Source organism: Panthera pardus, unplaced genomic scaffold (genome assembly GCF_024362965.1).
Source record: "Panthera pardus isolate Hobbes unplaced genomic scaffold, ASM2436296v1 HiC_scaffold_11, whole genome shotgun sequence".
In the NCBI taxonomy this organism is placed as follows: domain Eukaryota; kingdom Metazoa; phylum Chordata; class Mammalia; order Carnivora; family Felidae; genus Panthera; species Panthera pardus.
In genome coordinates, this window is record NW_026526666.1 from 34,203,069 (window position 1) to 34,224,621 (window position 21,553).

Consider the following 21,553-nt stretch of genomic DNA (forward strand, 5'->3'; position numbering starts at 1 on the left):
TTTAATATGGAGGATGGAGCTGACATGAAGACCCACCTCCTACAAAACATATGGAAATTTTTAGTATCCCTGTGATTGTTATAAAGGTGATGTGACTTTTTGAGGATAAAGTTGTATATGCATTTTAAATTCATTTTATTTTGGAGTAAATCCCTCCTCTAATTCAGGGCTTGCTGTGAGAGATGGCTACGAGGCAGTCTTGAGGCTTCTGAATACTGAATTCCAACTTTTATGACAGTTCCAGTTTTAGAAGGGAGAAAGGATAGATGGGTGGATAAGTGAGTTGACTGGATCGGTAGATGGATAGATGGGAGGACAGGAGATGGATGCCAAGGAATCCAGTAGAGAATTGGGGTGGTGTTGCTTTGAGTGATGTACCCAGATGTAGGGGTGCCAACATGGTAGCAATCCACATGTTCCTAAGCCTGTTCCTGTACACAAAATTGTATTTTATTATAATAACAGTGATTATTGAGTATCTACTCTGTATTAGATATTGTTCTAGGTTCTTTTTATAAATCATCTCTAGCTACCCTGGAAGGATAGTATGAAGAACCTGAGACTCGGAGAATTAATTTACCACCCAAGGTAACACAGCAAGTAAATCTACTTAAATCTAAAGCTCATGTATCAGGAGGACAATTCCTACTTTTTTCTAAGCAAGGACACAATTTATGTCTATTTGCCACTTTCAAACTTAATCACTGCTCTGCCTCGACAACCCCTCCAACTCATGCTATAAAGAGCAGTGAAGAATGACACAGCCGTTTCATTTTTTGTGATGTTTCTCCTTTAGTATAACTGGTTCTTCTTCTAGCACTGAATGACATTTGCAACATAAAATGCTTTCTTCTGTGTCTAAACATGACCCACCACAGTCAATTTATTCCTGGAATGTTCCTATTTCATGCCTCTCCAGACAGAATTATAATACTGTATCCGTTGTGCTTTCTGTTGTTTGCAACTGAACCCTTCTGGTTGGGCTATGGGAATTATTGCCAGCTATTAGATGCTTTACAGAATTATGGGAAAAGCTTTAAGAACAGACTCTGTACTGAGCTTCTAGGAACAGCTCCTACTAGTTTCCAAAAATCACACAGCTTCTGCATGGCTAAGAACCTCACAGTCTTTTCCTGACATTTTTTCGGGAAACTGATGACGAGAAACCTTTGCTACTAACCAAAGGCATGAGATGAAAGCCTCCCACCCTTTCCCTCCACTCAGGAGCTGCTTCATGAGCATGTAACTTATGCAGTTGTTCAAGATCCCACGCTGAGAAAGATACCATTCTTGAGACTTCAACACTCTGAGGTTGCCATCTTGAAATTCCTACTGTATCTTCAAATTTGTGTTTTCGTTTAGGACAGTGGATTTGGCACTGGGAGCTTGGAACCTCTCAGCTCCTTCCTCCCGCCACCTCCCTGTGACAAGTTCTTGGCCAGTCTGTACCTCATCGCCTGGCACCGCAAACCTCCACGGTCCAGCTACATTAGCCTCCCGGGCGTGGGAGTGAGAATGCAGAAGACGGAGATTGGTTCAGGTCAGGCGCATGCGCCCTGGGGGATCTGTGGGAAGAGCGGGCCGCGAAGTTCTAGGAAGTCCTCCTGTCAAGCTGATGACACCACCAAGCTTTAGGTGACACGGTGGGGGGCGAGTCTCTTACCTGCCTCTGTCCTGGTGCTTAGGACGTCTGGCCGTGGAAGTGACAGCACTGACAGGTGGCCCATCCTCTGGACTGGGGTGGCAGGTCTTGGGAAAGAGAGATGCCTGACTGGACTCCGGGAGGTTTCGGTCCTGCAGCAGGTGAGAAAGGAAACCCAGCAGCCAGTGTGCAGAATTGTGGGCAGGGCCCCTGCGCGCGGGAGAGGAGTGTCTGCACTCATAACCCGAGTGCCCCCGCCATTCTGGGAGTGTGACATTAAATGACAAAGAAGGAAAAAAAAAAATCCACCTTGACAAGTTGTGGGAAAGACCACAGAAGGAAGGAAAATTTTTTTCCTGCCTTTTGTAAAAGGCCCACGCATTTTCATTTACAGCAAGGAGGTTGGAATGGATAGTGAGAAAGACAGCCTGCTTTCTCTGCCCCGATTACCTACATCGTGACTCTGGCAAGAGTTGTACCCCGTTTGTACACTAGACTCCATGGAGCAGGGCTGGATCTGGCTCAACACTCTTATCCCCAGTTCAGGATACAGGAACCTGTCACATAGTAAGATCCCAATATTTGCAGAATTAAATTGTTAATCATCCATTTTTTATATGTTCAGGTTATTAACCTGTATATCTAACGGTGTATTTTCTCCCGCCATAGTTCATATTAACTGGAGATCTTCACTAATGGTGACAAATTCATATTCAAATACAGTGGGTTAGTTGGAAAAAATAGGTATATGAATTATACTCAGTGATTTCATGTACTGGGCAGAGCTAATACAAATATGGTACCATATGTCCATTGTGTTTAGTGAATTAAATCACTTATTATGCCATTATGAAAACATTAATAATGTTTACCCAGCCACAGAAACCACCAATATGAAATTAAATTCCTACTAGTCTTCATCTTTTGAATTTCACAAACTGGAATTAATTTCAAAGGGACCATGCCTGGCTGAAGTGTATTAAGAGTGGGGAAAAATCACTGAAAATTCTATGGAAAAATTAGTTTTATTTAAAACAGGAATGCCCTGAGCAGAATCAGACTTTTCATATACTTCTCACCATCTCCAAAATGGAAAGTAAGAGTATTTCTACCAAAAGGTTTTAATTAAAAAGGATTTTGGCATGTGTGTGTGTATAAAAATATCTCTTAATTACAAAGATGTAAAGTTAAAACTTTTACCTGAGATTTAATTAATAGTCTCAATTGTGTAGCTATGGATTAAATGATGGTGAGGATGGCTGGGAAATTGTCGGATGATCAGATCATCCAGAGCAATTCAGGAAGCAAAACTACACCTCCCAGAACTTATCTGGCTCTCCAAGAAGTGGTATGGGGCAGAGGGCTTACTCCAAAGATTCTTTAAATTTATAGGATCAAAGAGGTTGTTGGAATCTCTGGCCTTAGATGTTTTGTTCAGGGGCTGCATCATGGAAATCTGGCCTGACAGCCTGACAGGTCCTGAATTAGATCTAGTTATAACTCAGAGCATATGAGTTACTTAATGGGAATCAATGAGGCAATTGTGTGAGTATCTGGTTGTGATAGCCTACAGGCACAGTCTGGCCCTTGGGCCTAAATAGGAAATAAGGGAATTCTGGTTCATTCAGGAAAGGTGGAACAGAGAATGTTGACTTTAATTATCCTGATAATTTTGTCTATCATATCAGTTTGACTACAGGATTTATCCTAATCTATTGTGCCTCCAAATTAAATAGTTACATTGACAAAGTGTAACTATGATACAACTATAATTTATAACTGCAATAAATGTTATCTACCCAGGTAATCCAGGGTAATCTTCCTATCTCAAACCCTTAATTTAATTATATGTGTGAAGTCCTTTTTGACCCTATAAAGTAACATTCATAGGTTCCAAGGGATTAGGACTTATGTATTTGGGGGGGGGGGGGGGGAAGGTGACATTAGTCAGCCTAACATGCACTCTATTTGAAAATGTGCTGAGACTCAAACCTATTTACTACCTACTACTCCTGAACAGAATATTGAAGGATGGAGATTCCAACGACCTTTCTGACTACCAATAAACCTAGATTTCTGATGAAGTTTATTTTAAGACAGTTGTTTGGGGGAATATCTGACAAGATAATTTCTGTTTTTAAGTATCCAGACTAATTTAGATAGTTTTCAAAGATCCTGAGTGTTAGACTTGAATTAAATTTTATTGTGGTCATTTTTTTTATGTTATTGAACTTCCTAAGTTATTATGTGTTTCTGCATGTTTTTGATCAGCCATGTGGAAGCTATAAGACATTGATTCTGGGAATGTTTCAACACTGTTTGATTTTTAACATCTTGGGACTGATGGGTTATGTTTTGAATCAGATTAGGGCTGAATTAATATATTTTTCAATGAGTTTACACCTAACAGATCATTTAAGACATTTTAAATGACTTTAAACATAGTTACTGGATTATTATTGTTGAAGCTTAAATGAAATGGATTGTTTCAGAATCCAAACTTTATTTTTTTGACTATCTTTTTAATGTTTATTATTTGTTTTTGAGAGAGAGAGAGAAAGAGAGAGAGAGAGAGAGAGAGAGAGAGAGAGAGAATATGAGTGGGGGAGGGGCAGAAAGAGAGGGGGACAAAGAATTTGAAGCAGGCTTCAGGCTCTGAGCTGTTAGCACAGAGCCCAACACGGGGCTCAAACTCATGAACTGTTAGATCATAACCTGAGCTGAAGTTGGATGCTTAACCATCTGAGCCACCCAGGTGCCCCAGTATCCAAACTTTAAATACAGGGCTATGCCATCTTTTCTTGCTTCATGGGACATTCTGAATACTGTGTATCTCATTATACAATTTTCTTTGTCTTTTTCTTTTGCCGTTGTTGAATATTTTGGTGAATTGGAAAATGTAGCTTTCAGAACCACCTCATAAACTTTCTTGGACTTGAAATGTTTTCTGCTTCTATTTTAAATGTTAGCTGTAACACTTGTGAGTGTACTTGGAACTTGTAGTTCTGGTTATTTTAGTGGCAACATGCCTATAATCTGCTTAGCACTTCTACTGAGCACAGACTCTGCCAACCACAATGCAAAGCAGAAGGGTGAATATAAGGATATCTGAAATTTGGTCTGCCTTCTCCAGAGCATGATCTCTGGACTGGAACCTGGACCTTAGTCTTTAGTATCTATTATAATCTCTAGCACATAGTCAGCTCATGGTAAATGTCTGTGTTTTGTTTGGTTAAAAAAAAAAAAGTTTAATTGAGGTATAATTGACAGATAACATATTAGTTACAAGTGTACAATATAATGATTCGATATTCGTATATATAACAAAAATGATCCATCCCCACAAAAAGTCTAGTTACCATCTATCACTATACACCATTCCAAAAAAATTTTTTTTCTTGTGGTGAGAACTTTTGAGATTTGCCATCTTAGCAACTTTCAGATATGAAATACAGTATTATTAACTACAGCCACTGCTGTACATTATATCCCCATTACTTATTTATTTTATGACTGCAAGTTTGTGGCTTTTGACCCCTTCACCCATTTTGTGCCCACCTCCGTAAATATCTGTTCAACGAGGAAACTTTTTTATTTAAGTAGATGTTGAATGGATAAACTGTATAGAGATTGAGCTACTTAAGAAATCAGATAACTAAGATAGAATGCTTCTATCTTCAAATCACTTCAAAGTGATGTGCTGGAAGCGTGAACAGGGTGTATTGGGACCCACCAATTCAGCCAAGGAGAGTCAGAGAAGGCTTTGTAGAGAAGGCGTGAGGTTCTGGAGGAAATGAGTCCAATTCACCAAATAATCGCTTCTATGAATTTACTTGTTTGTTTTCACTAATTTAGTTTTGATGGGCTAGTTTTCATTTTGTCTCCATAGCAGCGTTTGAAGGAATGTTGAGTTTGTCTCTGCCCTAGCTCCTTGCTGCTCACACTAGAAGGAACAGGGATGGAATGACTACTTGGGAAGAGACAGGAAGCAGTCAGCACACAGCACAGCCCTACCAGAAGGAAGGAGGTTACACAGGTGAGGCCAAATGGGGCAAAATGTGTGGGGAACAGAGGAGGAAGCTGGATGCATCTTCTAATTTATAAGAAGAATGTATTTATAAAATTACAATTGAGAATATATTCTTTATGAATGTATACTCCATGAATTTTTCCTTTTTCTTGTGCTGACATCTTGCTTCTCGTTGAGAAACAATGTGTGCTGACCCTTCTTTTCATCTATCCCCAGTAGAAATCCCTTTTCTCTGTCCCAGCTTTTTCCAACTGCAGCAGCAGGAATCTTTGTAGAGACAAATTAAACATTTCTTAAAATGCTGTTATGAAAACAAAATGAAAACTGGTCAACTGAAAGTTTACATAAATGTTTAAAAGCTGTTAAAACTGTCCCATTGAATGTGAATTGTTGTAAGTTTTATAAAGAGTTCAAAGGAATAAGAAAATTTCACAATTTGGCCTGGTGGAAAGTTGGGCTTTCTGCAGTTGATTTTTTGGCAAATTGACCCAGAACCAATCTTGAAGAATTAACCCACATTTACCTAGCAAAAATGAGAAAGGGCATTCCAGGTACAGAGACAAGAACCAGAGAAATGTTTGGCAGGAACAGGTACATGTATTTATTCACCAAATACTTTACAGCACAGCACTTGGCTTTGTGAAGTGAATAGTCCTACCCTCATGAAGCTTATGTTGTTTCTTTTGTACAAATGTCTGTCAAATTATTGGTTTTAAAATACACACACACACACACACACACACACACACACACACACTCCAGAGAGAAACCTTTTAGCTGTTGGATAGAAGTTGTGACAGTTAAGGAGACAGTAGACACAGAGCATAGAATGATCATAATTGAAATGAAACATACTAAGCTTTTGTGTGAAGAAGCTAGAAAAGATCCAAGAAATTGAACAAAGTTACAATAAGAGAATAAAAAGCAGAAGTTTAATGAATAAGACAGTAGTAAAGTAAAAATTAATAAGTAACATCAAGAGCCAATTTTATAAAAGTTGGTAAAACAGATAAATGGCATGTTCTGATGAAGAAAAAAACCATAACAGATACAAATGTAAATATTATGAACGAGAAGGATATATAACCATAGATAGAGATTAAAAATGTAATTAAAATTACCATCTACAACTTTGTCTGTAAAAAAAATCTAGATAGAATGAATTGTTTAAGCTAACCAAAATCAACATAAGAAAAGGTAAAAAATATGAACAAACTAACAACCATAGAAGAAATTTAAAATGTTTTAAAATATACTTTCTTAGAGACACTAGAGTTAGTTTTTACTGGTGAATTATATAGGTAATCAAAAACATCAAACTGTGTAACCCAATTTCAGATATGATAATGAAAACATTCAAAATAAACTATTGAAATATATCAAACCAGAAGCATTTATGCAAAATATTAGTTTATAATAATAAACTGTGATTTAGTAAGGTTTTCCCTCTGCAGCTCAAAAATGATTCAGAGTAGGAAATTCATTAATACAGTAAACTAGGGGTGCCTGGGTGGCTTGGTCGCTTAAGCATCCGACTTTGGCTCAGGTCATGATCTCACGGTCCATGAGTTTGAGCCCCGCGTCGGGCTCTGTGCTGACAGCTCAGAGCCTGGAGCCTGTTTCAGATTCTGTGTCTCCCTCTCTCTCTGCCCCTCCCCTCTTCATGCTCTGTCTCTCAAATAAATGTTTAAAAAAATTTAGAAAAATACAGTAAACTATAATAATTGGATGAAGGAGAAAAAAACTAAGTGCTTATTTCTATAGATATTAAAAGATAAAATTTCTCATTGCTTCCTGATAAAAACTCATGACAAACTTATAATAAAGAAAAATTGCTAAAAAGAATTTTTAAAGATATGATAAAATATACATATAAAAATCATAAATACATCACATAAATATGATAAAATTAAGATATAACAAAAATAATTTTTCACAAATCAACACCAACTACAAAAACAAAAATCATGCCTACTACTAAAATGTAGCAGCATTCTCATGAAATTGAGGAATAAGACAGGGGAACAGTTATTAAGGCTGTTCAGAATATTTCGTTTCTTTTCCTTCCAGGTATCTGATTGAATTGCACTATTCTCAACCCCTTTGACATTAACATTTGATGTGGCTCATTTTAGCCAATGGGTTGCTGCCACAGGTCATGTGGCTTCTTCAAGGTCAGACTAATTATTTCCATCTGGAAACCTCTGCTTCTCCCTGCTGTGGTGATTATGGAAACATATGTTCAAATGGAGCGTGGGTCCCTGAGTGACCATGATGAGCAGAGTGCCCATTAATCTGTGTTGAACATGTAAATGATGGAGAAATTAACCTTTGTTGTGTCAAGGCACTGAGGCACTGCAGTTGTCTGTATTACTGCAGCACACTTAGCCCACTCTGACTGACATAGCAACCTATGACTCCTAAGCTCTATATTCTCATTAGTACTATTTCTATTTTTTACCTTAATTAAAAAAATTGTGAATTGCATTTTTTTCTTGTGTGAGATATAGTAATTTTTTTCTTAATGCAGAGCCAGGTGTCCAGCAATAATTATTAAATTAATTTATGTCATGTTTATCATACAGTAAAATCCCATAGATGTGGTTGTTTTATTTTTGAGCTCTCCTCTGTTCTGCTCTTCCATTTTTATGTATGCCAGAACTACATTGATTGTGATTATGAAGGTGGCTTTGGAATTAGACTCTCTAGCCTAGAATTCCATTTATGTTATTTACTAGCTGTTAATTTTAGAAAATATATATTTTCTAGGCCTCAGTTTCCTCCTCTAAGTATTGTATATTAAAAATATTATCTACTTCATAGGGTGTGAGAGAGAATAAAGTGAGATAAGGTATGTAAAACACTTAGCACAGTGTCTGGTACACAGTAAGCCTTATGCTTCTTGGAGAATATTTTAGCACTCTAACCAAAATTTGAAATAGCTTCTTAATTTAAAACTTTTTCTTTTCACTCATTTTTAGTTATTGATGAAGGTCTGGCAAATAGGCTATTATTTATGAGCCAACACAGTCTGGCGGCCATAACAAATCAGAGTTCGTAGTTCCTGAATGACACAACAAAAGAAAAATAAATGAATTAGAATAGCTAACTTTTTATTAAAAAGTTTTAATCAATGACATAATTGTCTAAAAATTGCATTACCTGTATTATCTTGAGGTTACAAAACAATGGTAAAAAAAAAAAAAAAAAAAAAAAAGAAAGAAAAAAGATTGTGAGGAACTTTGACTTCTGACCAAGATGGAGTAACAGGAACCATATTGTTCTCCCTGCCAGTAAAACCAAAAAAAAAAAAAAAAGGACAAAATATAGGGAAGAGTAGTTTTCAAAATACTGGACATCAGGCAACAAAAGATAGTGATCTCTGAAAGACAGGAAACAAGATGAGCTCTATGATTACCCCCTGCTTACCACCTTGGAGAGTTTCCATGCCATAGTGCTGGGAGGAGGAACACAAGCTAGCAGTGGACTCTGTGAGGTGAAGAGGTGAAGCTGAGATCCAGGAAACTAAGATGGCTAGAGTTCACAGGAAAGTACTGGAAAGGAAAGAGCTGCACAGAGAGAAGAGGACAGAGATCTGCAAAGGGTTCTCCTTAATCATCTGAGTACTGATTAGCACTTACCTGTGAGGACACTACCTGAAGAAATGCCTAAATATGTTAGAGGCAGCAGTGCCCAATGCTCGAAGAGAATAGTATCCCCTCCTACCAGCCAGACTGGAAAATCCCATGATTGACAGGACATTGGGTTTGGTGCACAGAAGGATCTTGCCTTAGTGGTAGAATATAAGTAACTCTAGACTAAATGTTGCTTTGGGCCAGTCCAATAAAGTGTGAAAGGATAAAACTGTTCCCGAGTGACTTAACTGCATCCCAGGACACAGCTCTAGAATATTTACAGGAGCACAAAAATATCAGCACCCAACAAGATAAAACTCACAATATCTGCTAGTCATTAAAAATTACAAGTCATGCAAAGAAGCAGGAAAATACGAACCATACTAGGAAAACAAATCAATTAGTTGAAACTGACTCTAAAGATTTAATATAATCTCAGTCATAATCCCAGCAGGTCTTTTGTTGATATTGATAAACCTCTAAAATTCATATTGAAATGCCAAGGACATAAAGTAGTCACGACAACTTTGAAAAGCTTGGAATTGAAGAGCCAACATTACTTGATTTCAAGGTTAATAAAATGTAACTGTAATCAAGACAGCATGGCACTCATGTAAAGATAGAGAAATAGATCACTGGAATAAAATAGAATCCAGAAGCAGACCCACAAATTTATGGACCACTGATTTACGATAGTCTTTTAAACAATGGTGAGGATGGGGCGCCTGGGTGGCTCAGTTGGTTAGGCATCCGACTTCGGCCCAGGTCATGATCTCGCAGTTTGTGAGTTCGAGCCCCGCTTCGGGCTCTGTGCTGACCGCTTGGAGCCTGGAGCCTGCTTCGGATTCTGTGTCTCCCTCTCTCTCTGCCCCTCCCCCGCTCATGCTCACACTCTGTCTCTGTCAAAAATAAATAAACTTAAACAAATGGTGAGGGGGGAAAAAGAACTTCATCTATACACCATTTACAAAAAAATCACTCAAAATGGGTCAGAGATCTATGTGAAAAACCCAACACCATAGAACTTCTAGAAAGAAATGGGAGAGAAAATCTTTGCTGCCTTGAATTAAACAAAGATTTCTTAAGATATGTCACCGAGAGCAAGATTTATAAAAGAAAAAAAAAATGACATACTGGACTCTGTCAAATTTAAAAACTTATGTTCCTAAAAGAAAGAAAAAAAATGCAAATCACAGAAAAAATACTTGCAAATCATATCTGGTGTATCATAGATCTGATATATTTGGATAAATTTGTAGCTGACATAGATAATGAACTTTCAAACTTCAATAATAAGAAAGCAGATGACCTAACTAAAAATGGGCAAAAGAGTTGGTCAGACACTTCACCAAAGAAGATAATATGAATGAAAAATAAGTCCATGGAAAGATACACATCATTAGTCATTAGGAACATGCAATTTAAACCACAATGAGCTAGCAATACATGTTATTAGAATCACTAATATTAACAAGACTGACCTTACCAATATGAAGGAACTGGGATTCCCATGTCCTGCTGGTAAGCATGTAATATGGTATAAGTACCTTGAAAAACAGTTTCTCAGTTTATTAAAAATACTTTTAATTTTTACTTAAAACTAACTAAACTTATACTTACCATATGACCCATCATTTCACTCCTAGGTATTTACTCAAGAGAAATGGGAATATATGTCTGTATGTATTAATTTGCTGGGGCTGCCATAACAAAATACCACAGACTAGGTAGTTTAAACAACGAATCTAGTTTCTCACAATTTTGGAGGCTAGAAATCCAAAATTAAGGTACCAGCATGGTTGGTTTTCTCTGAGGCCTCTCTGGCCACCTTCTTGTGTCCTCACATGGTCTTTTCTCTGTGCATGTCCCTCCCTGGTGTCTCTCTGTATCCTAATCTCCTTTTCTTACAGGGGCATGAGCCACATTGGATTAGGGCCTGCCCTAATGGCCCATTTTTAACTTAACCATTTCTATAAAAGCTCATGTCTCCAAATATGATGCTATAGTCTGAGGTAATGGGAGTTAGGACTTCAACATGAATTTTAGGGGAACACAATTTAGCCCTAACTCTATACAAACACTTGTATGTACATAAAAGTTCACAGCAACTTTATTAGTAATAGCTTAAAAACAACCCAAACAACCCAAAAGTTTATGAACAGATGAATAGATAAACGAACTATGGTATAGCTATATAGTAGACTACTACTCGGCAATAAAAAGGAATGAATATGATTATTGATATATGCTACAGCATGGATGAATCTCAGTTATGCAAAATGGGGAGAAATAGCCCTCCCCCCAAAAGAATACGTATTACATGATTACATTCATTTAAAATTCTAGAAAATGCAAACCACTCTGTAAGGGCATAAAAGAGATCAGTGGTTTCCTGGGGTTCTGAGTTTTAGGATCACACACAGGGGACTAAGGAATTTTGGGGGTGATGGACATACTCCTCACCTTTATTGTGATAATGGTTTCATGGGTGTGTATATCATATCAAATCTTGCAAGTGTGCACTTTAAATATATGTCGCTTATTATATGTCAATTATACCTCAATACAACTGTTTTTAAAAAGATTGAATCTAAAAACATAGTGAAGCCACTCTCTTGGAGGTCAGATTTCGGTAATCCTCAAGTCTCTGGTGCATAGATACATACCCAGAACATTTTTGAAAAGCATACTGGAGTGGCTTTGACAAGGCTGAAGCAGTGTGGCTTACTCAGATACTTAAGTTCTTTACTTTCTGGGTGAACTTAGAAACCTTCATTCAGAGCCTCTTGGTTTTACTTAAGACACCACTTCAATGAAGCTTGAAAAATTATGAAAAATACATTTGGAAAGAGGAGGCGGTGCACACATATTTGATGGTGAAATATTTGATATTTCCTAGTGAAAAGTGGCTGCCAATACAATAGAAAGAGAAAAGAACTTTGAAACTGGTTAGAATCTGACTCTCTGAAGCATTAAATAATGGTGAGCATTCATTAAGGTAATGGAAGCCAGTACTTTTCTGTTTCATAAGCAAGGTGAGAATGTAGAAAGATTTCTGGCAAAACTAAGATGAAAAATGTTGTAAATACCAAAGAGACAATTTTAAGTTCTGCGAAAATATATGAAGGTGGCATACCATGCTGAGTCACAATGAAGTACTTTTGAGGAAAGTTGTAAAAATTACAGAAAATACTGAATTTGAACTAAATAAAACATTGTAAAGAATGTGCAAGGGTATCCTGGCATTAAAAGTAAAATAGACAGGTTCACTCTAGTCTTTTTCCTTTACAAATTTTCATGTTTCTTTGGTTTCCTAAAGTACTTTTGGTGTTTAAGTTGACAGAAAGGAAAGAACAAGTCTTCATGTTTATGGCTCCAAGTTCTGGTTTCCAGTCAATTCACATATGGCTCAGAATGTTAATAATTGAAAGTTGATCTCTTTTGACTGCTTTCCCACTTTATGACTTAAACTCATTCTTTGTCCATAAATCGTGTCCTTTCAGGGACGGTTTTGGAATTAGGCTTAGAATTGTGGCAGGATGACTCTTCTGTTGCTGAAAATTACATCCACGGTTTAAAGCATTTTATTATGCTAAACTTATAAGGAAAAATTTTGAAAGATCACATTTTTAGGAACCGTTAAAGAGGAAATGGGCCATTAAGTGATATTGCTTGGAGCAAATGAAAGCACCAAACACCCCAACAGACTGAAACAAAAGTTTCTTTACAGGAGACATTAATGCCAGGAGCTATGTAGATGGATACATTACATCCAGAGCCCACCCTGGCATGGCCCAGAGAGACAGGACTCAGTTGAGCTCTGTGAGTAGCTCCTGTGCTCATTTCTTACAGTTCAACAAGTCAGCGTGGAACACAGGGAAATGGGACGATACTGGTGGGGGTTCTGCTTAGGGTGCTCTCACCAGTGGGATTTTCTTTGGAATAAATCTGTCGTGAGTTGAACATTTTTTTTCTGGTTACGTTGCTCTTGACAGTGTGTAATCCAAGATTATTTCCTTGGCCTTCCAAAAAATTCCATAAAGTACCTAATGAACTATATAGTAAGTCCTTTTTTTCTTTAACTAGGTAGAATGGATTTTGTTCTCTGCAAAACAGATCCTGCAACTAAGAACCCCATGAGTTAAATATTGCCATTATTAGGGAAACAGCCATTTTAAAAAAGTGACTCCAAGTACAGTGTTTTAAATATTTTAGAAGCTTCTTTCTGTCTCATATCATAGCTCAAGATGGGTAATTGTGCTACGCCCTACAAAGTCATCTAGGGACCCAGGCTGGTGGGGTGACTCTGCCATCTGCTCCACTGGCTTTTCTCGCTGGTTCCAAGGCTTCAGTTGCCTTCACCTGCACTGTACCATATCCACGTTCCAGGCCGTAGGAAGGAAAAAGAGAAAGCAACTCCATTTTGAAGGACACGAAGCAAAAATTGTTGCTAAAACCTAATAGCTACAACCAAGACTTGAAGCTTCACCAAGTTTCAAGGGAAGCTGGAAAATGTCATCTCTAACTGTAGTGGCCATTAGCCTCACCCAAACATGATAGATATGGAGAGTTCTCTTAGTAAAAGAAGAGTAGAATGGATGTGGAGAAAATTCCAGGATTCCTTTTGAGAGCATATCAAGCTTTGAAACCTCAGAGGTCCCTGCAAACAGGGTATCACTCTAACCCTTTCTCCCAAAGCAAGGTTACCTGAATGAAGCAGCATAGCAGGGAGAATGTCAGAAAGCATCTTGCTCAGCCCTTCCATCTAAGTAGCAGTGAGACAGGAAGATATCAATAATTATTTTGACACTCTGAATAAAATAGAAATAAAACATCTAGATTTTAAAACATAACTCTTTCATTTAACATGGAGAGTACCTGCTATGTGTCAACACTATAAAATACAGAAGTAAACAAGACAGTCCTGTTTGCTGCCCTTGTCATGTTTACAATCCTAGCATGCAAAACATACACTGAACAATTTATTATGAGTTGATTATTAATTATGATAAGTGTTTTAAGGCAGTACAGGGGATATATAAGTGTGTGTGTAAATACAAATAGAAATAGAAAACACAGGCATTTGGCCTAGGTTGTAGAGTTCAGGGATTCATTTTCTTTTTAAAGAGATATTTATTTACAAAAAAAAATATGGACACATTTATTGGTAAAATAAGTATATCTCTGCTAGTTGGAAAATTGTTTATAGACCTTCCTATAAGGTTTTTTGGTTATAATTAAATTAGGACTTTTGTCATTTAAAAGTAATAATGACACTATGTACTAACTTTACTTTTTGAATAAGTACTTACCTGGTTTAACATGAGGAAGTATAAAAATGTATACAGCCAAAAATTTCCCTCACATCCTTGATCTTAGCCACATGTAGATCCCTAATGGTTGACAAGTTTTGTTGGTTTCTTAGTTATACTTCATAAGAATTTTTATTCATATACAAGTCAATGCAAATATATTTCTTCTCTTTTTAAAGTACAGGTTAACAACATACTTTGCACATTTTAGTTCTCCCTGCTCTTTTCACTTATTATAGCTTGGAGGTCTTTTGATATAATACGTTGATGTGAAATATCTTTTTTTAAAACACAAAATCATCATATTCCATTGTATAGATATATTATTAATGCATTTAGCCAGTCCCCTATTGGTGAGCATATAGATATTGCCAATATGTTGCTTTAGTGCTTCAATGAATACTTTTAAGATGTCATTTTATTCTTATGTGTAGGATAAATTTCTAACCCATTTGGGATTTATCTTGGGTTATGATGTAAAGTATAGATCAAGCTATATTTTTTCTCCACATGGCTTCCTGGTCGTTCCCAGATAATTCATTGATACTACTTCCTTTTGTCAGTGATTTGAGATATCACATTATTAAAACTAAAGCTCCATATGTATTTAGGTCTGTTTCTGACTGTATATTCTGTTGCATTTGTCTTTTTGCCTACTTGTGTGTCAGCAGTATACTTTATTAATTACTCAGGCCTTATCTGACAAAACCAAACCCTCTCCACCATTAGTACTCTCCTTTTGTGAGATTTCCTGACTTTGTGTTGATATCTTCATATAGATTTTAAAATCAATAAATTTTAAACTCTAGTTCTGAAAAAAAAACTTGAATTTTACTTTTATTGAAATTACGCTAAATTTAACAATTAACTTAGGGAGGATCAACGTCTTTCTGATAGTGAGTCTTCCTATCCAAAATGCGTTTCCATTTGTTCAAGACTTCCTTTTTTCTTTCAAAGAATACTTTAATATTCTTTTTCTTTAGATTATAAGATCTTGAACATTACTTTTAGACATTTTACCTATAAATGGGGGTCTTTTCTTCCATTATATTTTCAATTAATATTTATTGTTTATATGAAAATTTTTGTATATTAATTTTGCACCTTCTAATTTACTGAGTTTTTTGCTTGTAGTAGTGTTTCAGTTGACTTCCTTAGGTCTTCTAAGTATGTTATCATATGATATGCATATAGTGATAACTTTGCTTTTTAATTTTCCCATCTCTAATTTCTTTCTCTTTCATAATTGCATTGGTTAGTACTTCTGGTACGATGTTAAATAATAGCGGTGATAGCACCATTCTTGCCTTCTTCCTGAGTAGGTATGCTCTTGTGTTTTCCCCTGAAATATAATACTGATTGGGGGCTAGAATAAAAATTTTCTAATATTTAAAGAATTATCCATTGATAAATATGTTCTTAAGAATTTCATGAAGAATGGGTCTTGAGTTTGGTCAAATATCTTTTTAATGTATATGAAGATAACATGATTCTTATGCCTACTAATTGAGAGATAATATCTATAGATTAATAAATTTTCTAATACTGAACCTCCTTTGCAGACTTGTAATAAATTCTACCTGGAAAAGATGCATTGTTTTTAAATGTGCTGCTGGACTTATTTAGAAATTTTCTTCAATATTCATACATGAGATTAGAGATAGTTTTCTTTTTTATGGGCTTTATTAGATTTTATCATCAGTGTTTTGCTTACTTCAAAAACAGAAACTGAAATTCGTTCTCTATACTCTAAAACATTTTAAATAGCATTGGAAATATCTGTTTTTTGAAAGCTTTATGGAATTCCCCTGAGAGATTATTTCTACCTGGTGTTTTAGCTAGGGAAAATGGGCAGGAGGCAGCAGTAGCTCTTTGATGAATTTCTCTGTTTCTTCTATGGAAATTGAGCTGTTCATGTGCTGTTTTATATCTTTTGTAGGGTCAGTTTTGATATTTTTGTTCCTGAGAAAATAGTCCAATTTACTAAGATTTGGTCTTTTTTTTTTTTTCACTTTTGTGGTAATTTCTCCCTCAATACTGACTTTATTAGCACAATTTTTCATTTCTTTTCTTGACTAAATTAGCCAGTAGTTTATCTGCTTAGTTGACTTTTTTCAAAGCACCAGGTTTCAGTTTTTGTTTTCTAACTTGTTTTTTTGTTAATTTAAAAAATTTTTATTTTATTTTTTAGTTTTAATTCCAGTATAGTTAACCTATAGTGTTATATTTGTTTCAGGTGTAATGTATAGGGATTCAGCAATTCTGTACTCACTCAGTGCTCATAATATGAAGGGTACTCTTAATCACCTTCACCTATTGCAACCATCACCCCATCCACCTCCACTCTGGTAATCATCAGTTTGTTGTCAATAGCTAAGAGTCTCTTTATTGGTTTTGTCCCTCTTTGTCTTTGTTCATTTATTTTGTTTCTTAAATTCCACATATGAGTGAAATCATATGGTATTGGTCTTTCTCTGACTGACTCATTTCAGTTAACACTATACTCTCTAGCTCCATCCATGTTGTTGCAGGTGACAAAACTTCATTCTTTTTTATGGCTGAGTAATATTCCATTGCATATATATACCACATCTTCTCTATCTGCTCATCTATTGATAGATACTTGGGCTGCTTCCATAATTTGGCTATTGTAAATAATGCTGCAGTGAACATAGGGGTGCATGTGTCTTTTCACATTAGTGTTTTCCTATTCTTCGGGTAAATTCAGTAGTGGAATTACTGGATCATATGGTAATTCTATTTTTAATTTTTTGAGAAACCTCCATACTGGTTTCCACAGTGGCTGTACCGGTTTGCATTCCCACCAATAGTGCATGAAAGTTTATTTTCTTCCACATCCTTGTCAACACTGTTGTTTCTTGTGTTATTGATTTTAGCCATTCTGACAGGTATGAGGTGATATCTCATTGTGGTTTTGATTTGCATTTCCCTGATGATGAGTGATGTTGAACATCTTTTCATGTGTCTGTTGACCATGTATATGTCTTCTTTGGAGAAATGTCTGTTCATGTCTTCTGCCCATTTTTAATTGGATTATTATTATTTTTGCTTTTGAGTTATATAAGTTCTTTATATATTTTAGAGACTTGGCCTTTATTGATATGTCATTTGCAAATATCTTCTCGCATTCAGTAGGTTACCTTATAGTATTTTTTTAAATTTAAATTTTATTTTTTTAATTTACATACAAATTAGTTAGCATATAGTGCAACAATGATTTCAGGAGTAGATTCCTTAGTTCCCCCTACCCATTTAGCACATCCCACCTCCCACAACCCCTCCAGTAAACTTCAGTTTGTTCTCCATATTTATGAGTTTCTTCTGTTTTATCCCCCTTCCTGTTTTTATATTATTTTTTTCCCTTCCCTTATGTTCATCTGTTTTGTAGCTTAAAGTCCTCATATGAATGAAGTCATATGATTTTTTTTCTTTCTGTGACTGACTAATTTCACTTAGCATAATACCCTCCAGTTCCAACCACGTAGCTGCAAATGGTAGGCTTTCATTCTTTTTGATTGCCAAGTAATACTCCATTGTATATATACACCACATCTTCTTTATCCATTCATCCATTGATGGACATTTGGGCTCTTTCCATACTTTGTCTACTGTTGATAGTGCTGCTATAAACATGGGGGGTGCATGTGTCCCTTTGAAACAGCACACCTGTATCCCTTGGATAAATGCCTAGTAGTGCCATGCTGGGTCATAGGGTAGTTCTATTTTTAGTTTTTTGAGGAACCTCCATACTGTTTTCCAGAGTGGCTGTACCAGCTTGCATTCCCACCAACAGTGCAAAAGAGATCCTTTTTTTCCACATGCTAGCCAACATCTGTTGTTGCCTGAGTTGTTAATGTTAGCCATTCTGACAGGTGTAAGGTGGTATCTCATTGTGGTTTTGATTTGTATTTCCCTGATGATGAGTGATGTTGAGCATTTTTCCATGTGTTGGTTGGCCATCTGGATGTCTTCTTTGGAGAAGTGTATATTCATGTCTTTTGCCCATTTCTTCACTGGATTATTTGTTTTTTGGGGTGTTGAGTTTGAGAAGTTCTTTATAGATTTTGGATACTAACCCTTTATCTGATACGTCATTTGCAAATCTCTTCTCCCATTCTGTCGGTTGCCTTTTAGTTTTTCTGATTGTTTCCTTTGCTGTGCAGAAGCTTTTTATTTTGATGAGGTCCCAGTAGTTCATTTTTGCTTTTGTTTCCCTTGCCTCTGGAGATGTGTTGAGTAAGAAATTGCTGCAGCCAAGATCAAAGAGGTTTTTGCCCGCTTTCTCCTCGAGGATTTTGATGTCTTCCTGTCTTACATTTAGGTCTTTCATCCATTTTGAGTTTATTTTTGTGTATGGTGTAAGAAAGTGGTCCAGGTTCATTCTTCTGCATGTCGCTGTCCAGTTTTCCCAGCACCATTTGCTGAAGAGGTTACCTTTTAGTTTTATTGATTGTTTCCTTTGCTGTGCAGAAGCTTTTTATTTTGATGTAGTTCCAATAGTTTATTTTTGCTTTTGTTTCCCTTGATTCAGAAGACATATGTAGAAGATGTTTCTGTAGCCTGTGCTGTTTTCTCGGGTTTTCATGGTTTCAGGTCTCCCATTTATGTCCTTAATTCATTTTGAGTTTATTTTGGTGTATGGTATAAGAAAGTGGTCCAGTTTCATTCTTTGCATATAGTTGTCCAGTTTTCTCAACACCATTTGTTGAAGATACTTTCTTTTTCACACTGCATATTCTTACTTCCTTTGTCAAAGATTAATCTACCATATGATTTATGATAATAATTAAAAGACTATATAATAATAACAGTTCTGGGTTTTCTATTCTGACCTATTGATCTATGTGTCTTCTATTTTTGTGCCAGTACCATCCTGTTTTGATTACCACAGCTCTGTAGTGTATCTTGAAATCTGGGATTATGATATCTGCAGTTTTGTTTTTCTTTTTCAAGATTGCTTTGGCTATCCACGGTATTTTGTGATTCCACACACTTTTTAGGATTATTTTTTCTATTTCCGTGAAAAACGCAGTTGGTATTTTGATAGGTATTGCATTAAATCTATAGATTGATTTGGGTAGTATGGAAATTTTAGTAACATTTGTTCTTCCAGTCCATGAGCATGGAATATCTTTCATTTGTTTGTGTTGTCTTCAGTTTCTTTCATCCATGTTTTTATAATTTTCATAATACAGGTCTTTTACTTCCTTGGTTACATTTATTCCTAGGAATTTTATTATTTTTTTGTGCCATTGTAAATTGAATTTTTTTCTTAATTTCTTTTTCTGCTTCTTCATTATTAGTGTATAGAAATGCAATGGATATTGTATATTGATTTTGTATCTTGCAACCTTACGGAATTCAATTATCAATTCTAGTAGTTTTTTTGGTGGAGTCTTTCAGGTTTACTATATAGTATCATGTCATCTGCAAATAGTGACAGTTGTATTTCTTCATTACCAAAGTGGATGCCTTTTCTTTCTTTTTGTTGTCTGATTGCTGTGGCTAGGACTTCTGGTCCTGTGTTGATTGAAAGTGGTGAGAGTGGAGATCCTTGTCTTGTTCCTGATTTTAGGGGAAGAGTTCTCAGGTTTTCACCATTGAGTATGATGTTAACTGTGGGGTTTTCATATATGGCCTTTGTTATGTTGAGGTATATTCCCTCTAAACCTACTTTGTTTATGAATGAATGAAACTACTTTTTATCATGAATGGATGTTGTACTTTGTCAAATCCTTTTTCTGCATCTATTGAAATGATCATATGGTTTTTATCTTTTTCTTATTGATGTGATGTATCATGTTGATTGACTTGTGAATATTGAACCACCCTTGCAGCCCAGGAATAAATCTCATTTGATTGTGTTCAATGATTTTTTAAATGTACTATTGGATTTGATTTGCTAATACTTTGCAAATATGTTCAACAGATATTGGCCTATAGTTCTCTTTTGCTGTCATGTTTTTTTTTTCTGTTTTGATATATGCGTTCCATATTCATCAGAGATATTAGCCTATTGTTCTCTTTTTCTGTACTGTCTTTTTACATTTTTGGTATCAGAGTCATGCTGGCCTCATAGAATGAATTTAGAAGCTTTCTGTCTTATTTTTTGGAATAGTTTGAGAAGAATAGGTATTAACTGTTCTTTAGTAAAAGGTGAAAGATTTACATGATCTGAAGAGAAACCAGGATATTGGTATTAATTTTTTTTTAATGTTTGGTAGGATTCATCTGTGAAGCCATCTGGTCCTGGATTTTCGTTTGTTGGTAGTTTAAAAAAATTTTTTTTTATTGTTTATTTATTTTTGAGAGAGAGAGAGAAACACAGAGCATGAGCAGGGGAGGGGCAGAGAGACACTGAGACAGAATCTGAAGCAGGCCCCAGGCTCTGAGCTGTTAGCACAGAGCCCGACGTGGGCCTCAAACCCATGAACCATGAGATCATGACCTGAGCCGAAGTCAGATACTCAATGGACTGAGCCACCCAGGCACCCCTAGGGAGTTTTTGATTACTGACTCAATTTCATTATTGGTAATCAGTCTATTCAAATTTTGTATTTCTTCTTGATTTGGTTTTGGAAGGTTATATGTTTCTAGGAATTTATCCATTTCTTTTAGGTTGTCTAATTTGTTGGCATATAATTTTTCATCATATTTTATAATCCTTTGTATTTCTACATGTTATTTCTCTTATTTTTGTTTTTGTTTATTTGAGTTCTTTCTCTTATTTATTTACTTATTTGTTTATTTATTTGATGTGTCTGGCTAGAGGTTTATCAACTTTGTTGATCTTTTCAAAGAACCAGCTCCTGATTTCATTGATCTGTTCTATTGTTTTTTGAAGTTCTATTTTATTTGTGTTTTCATCTTTATTATTTTGTTCCTTTTACTACTTTTTGGGTTTTGTTTGTTC

General features: G+C 35.9%; 1 protein-coding gene across 4 annotated transcripts in view; it reads left to right on the forward strand.

Moving 5' to 3' along the window:
- ODF2L (outer dense fiber of sperm tails 2 like) overlaps positions 1-21,553 on the forward strand; it is a 169,983-nt gene that overhangs the window by 64,825 nt on the left and 83,605 nt on the right. For 2 of the 4 annotated variants that reach the window (XR_008418805.1, XR_008418808.1), the window contains exons 16-18: positions 494-588; positions 1,363-1,540; positions 1,686-1,803. The gene's annotated coding sequence lies outside the window, so the exon portion shown is untranslated. Of the gene's footprint in view, positions 1-493; positions 589-1,362; positions 1,541-1,685; positions 3,398-21,553 lie in introns of those variants that run through there. The other 2 variants (XR_008418807.1, XR_008418804.1) reach the window with 2 other exon arrangements.